Source organism: Ovis aries, chromosome 20, assembly GCF_016772045.2.
Source record: "Ovis aries strain OAR_USU_Benz2616 breed Rambouillet chromosome 20, ARS-UI_Ramb_v3.0, whole genome shotgun sequence".
Classification (NCBI taxonomy): domain Eukaryota; kingdom Metazoa; phylum Chordata; class Mammalia; order Artiodactyla; family Bovidae; genus Ovis; species Ovis aries.
In genome coordinates, this window is record NC_056073.1 from 10,000,001 (window position 1) to 10,003,857 (window position 3,857).

Here is a 3,857-nt window from a genome sequence, read left to right on the forward strand (position 1 = left end):
TTCCTACTCTTCATCACACACCATATTATAAATACAGTAGATGCATGAAGTACCACAGGAGCACACACAAAAAAGAGGCCCTCTCAGCTCAGGATTTGAGGAGGGATAAGGAGAGAGACATCTCCTGAATGAGATGACACTGTGCAGCATTGGAGAACATCGAATAAATGTCAGCTGGGAACAGAAGGCAGGGATGAAGCCCCACATGGTATGTGAGGGAACCATGAACAGCTTAGCATCGCTGGAGTATAAAGTGCAAGGGGGAAAGTGGGAGGTAGTTTGCTCCACAAATGCTGATCGGGCCCTTTCTTTATGCAGGCACTGTGTTTGGTGCTGGGGGGTATAGCAGGGAGCTTAGAGCTTCTAAGGAACTTGAACTTGAGCTTTCCAACATTTTACTTCCTTGGACTTCCCTGGTGACTCAGTGGTAAAGAATCCACCTACCAATGCAGGGGACTCAGGTTCGATCCCTGGTCCAGGAAGATTCCACATGCCTCAGAGAAACTAAGCTCGTGCCACAGCTACTGACCCCACGAGCCCTAGAGCCCATGCTTCACAACAGAGAAGCCCCTGCAATGAGAGGCCCTCGCACCGCAGCTGGAGAGAAGCCTCTGCTCGCCACAACTAGAGTAAGCCCGTGCACAGCATTGAAGACCCAGCACAGCCCAAGACACGAAAACACTTTTGTCTCCTACTAAAATAACTTTTTGAAATTATCCCTGTGCAACACACTCAACAAACTAGAAATAGAACTTCCTCAACCTGATAAAGGCTGAGGAAAACACCCTCAGCATATTTAATGATGAAAGACTGAAAACTTTCTCCCTAAGATCAGGAACAAGAAAAGGATGTCCACTCTCACCATGGGTATTCAGTCACGTGCTGAAGGTTTTAGCCAGGGTCGCTAGACAAGAAAATTACATAAAAGGCATACAAACTGGAAAGGAAATTGACAATTTAAAAGTGTTACATCACAGTGTTGAATGCCATTCAACGGAATTTAAATACAATAGCAATTTGATGCCCATCGTCATACACTTTTATATGTAAAAAAGTAAAATCATTTTGTTAATTATAAGAAATTTTACATTACCTCCTTTTCTCCTCGTACTTGTATTTCTATTTCATTTTACTCTCACAGAAGTTCATCCTCAGGTAATACAATTTTATGCTTAAAAGTCTTGTATTGAGACTTCCCTGGTGGTCTTGTGGCTAAGACGCCACGTTCCCAATGCAGGGCCCTGAGTCCAATCCTTGGTAAAGGAACTAGATCCACGTGCTGCAACTAAAAGTTTAAATATCACAACCAAAAAGAAAAAAAGATCCTGGATGCCGCAGCAAAGATTCAAATACCACAACTAAGACCTGGCAAAGTCAAATAAATTTTAAGAAAAAGTCTTGCTCATCCTGTCATCCCTCACCACATAAATGTGCATTAACATTTTAATTTAGTTTGCAAAGACATTTCCTAAGATCATGGTCCTCTAAAAACTCTCTTACCTATCATTATGAATATCACTGCATGATGAATCAAAATAACATACAGGGTCATTTTGTGATAGATTAAATTTTGTTGCAAATATACATCAGACGTTTCTTAATGAGGCCTGCATCATTCTATTCATTTTTTTTGGTAATGGGTGAGAAAACTTGGTCACATAAAATAAAAATTTTTATATATGGGAATAGAAAGGGTTTGGCACAGCAATATAGTTTAAAACATTTCCTTCCAAATGTGCCAAAAATCACATGGTAATCATCAAAATTTATATTCATGGCCATCAACAGACAATTCCAAGAGGTCCTTATTCAATTTTGTTGAAAGCAGGTAATTGGAAACCATCTGACTTGCAAAAAGATGTGTTATCCAGTCGTTAAAGATATTTACTGTCTCAATCCAAACGGCAGTATTTCAACGTATTCCTTCGTTTGGACCCTTGAGAGGTTTATACACCCTCAGCCAGTGTACCTGAGCATTTTTTGGCAGAGGGAGAGGGCTTTTTGTTTGATTGCCTCACTGCTCCTTGGAATGACAAGTGACTTTTGTTCACTGCTGTATCTCCAGGACCTAAAAGAAAAGTGTCAGATACATAGTAGGTGCTCAGTAAATTATCTTCAGGAATGTTATGAAAAAAATATCTTTTGATATAGTTCATGGACTTCTCACGGAAAGAGTACTAGAGCGGTGTGCCATTCCCTCCTCTAGTAATCATGTAGGGATGTGAGCATTGGACCATAAAGAAAGTCGAGCGCCGAAGAGTTCCGAAGAGTTAATGTTTTTGAACTGTGATGCTGGAGAAGACTCTTGAGAGTCCTTGAATAGCAAGGAGATCAAACCAGTTAATCCTAAAGGAAATCAAGCCTGAATATGCATTAGAAGGACTGATGCTGAAGCTGAAGCTTCAATACTTGGGCCACCTGATGCGAACCGCTGACTTACTGGAAAAGACCCTGATGCTGGGAAAGACTGAGGGTGGGAGAAGAGGGTGACAGAGGGCAAGATGGTTGGATGGCGTCACCGATTCAATGGACATGAGTTTGAGCGAGCTCTGGGAAAGTGTGACGGACAGGGAGGCCTGGCATGCTGCAGTTCATGGGGTCTCAAAGAGCTGGACTTGACTTGGTGACTGAACAACAACAACAACATGGAAGAATGTAAAAACCATGGGTGTCTGGGTGTGCGTATGGTGGGCTGGGTGGGGGTGAGTGCGGACAGGGAGAAGAGGCAGAGACACAGAGGCACTCAGTGTACTGATGTGCATTTTTCAGTTTAAGGCATCAGGAAGCCACCTTTCCCCAGATGGAAGCAGCACTGAGTAAAGAGAAAGCCTGGGAATTCCTCAGCGATTCAGGGGTTGGGACTTGGTGCCCTCATGTCAGAGGCCTGGGTTTAATCCCCGGTGGGGGAACTAAGATCTTAAAAGCCAAACGATGCAACAACAACAGCAACAACAGACACACCTCATCTCTGGTATCTCACTTGGGGTTGAATTTCAGCTTTGACATTGACTAGCTATGACTTTGGGCAAACTCTTGGTCTTAGAGTCTTACCCTGGATAAAAAGAGTAACTGTTCCGCCCAAGGAGAGGCTTTGGAGGAAATGACAGTTAAATATGGTATTACCGTCAAGTACCTGCAGCACTCCATCCACTCAGTCAACAGGCGTCTTCCTTCATTTGGACTTATTCTGAAGCTTCACTGCCGCAGATGTTAAGCAGTAGGCAAGATGCTAGAGTTGAGGCTTCAGCTGGAGTCCAGGGCAGGGGGACTCCTGTGCTCAGTTTCCTCATCTAGGAAACAGGGGTCCTAACAGCCCTGCCTCATAGGGTTGTTGTGCAGAATAATGTGTTAACTTTTGCAGCGTGCTTAGAACAGAACCTGAGGCGCGATAAAGAGTTAATAAATGAGTGCTACCTGGGAGAGAAGGTGCACCCTGATCATAGAGTGGAAGAGTGGGGACCGTCTGAGTTGCCCTGTCTTTATTTTTTTGATATTTTATTTGGCCACACTGGGTCTTCATTGTGGCATTTGGGATCTTTGATCTTAATTGTGGGATGCGAACTCTTAGTTCCGGCATGAGGGGGTCTATTTCTGTGATCAGGGATTGAACCCAGGCCCCCTGCATTGAGTCTGGAGCCTTAGCCACTGGACCACCAGGCAAGTCCCTCCCATGTACTGTTAATCAGAATGTTTCAGAGTCGGGTTCTATGGAGGAATGAACACCAGTGGGGCGAGTTTCAGTGAGTATAGCAGGTTAAGGGCACCATGCGTATCTGTGGCCATAAGAACAGCGTACTTCCTTCAAGGCTCCCACCGCTCCAAAGCCCTGCCTGCTATTGGTCACAATCTTATAATCA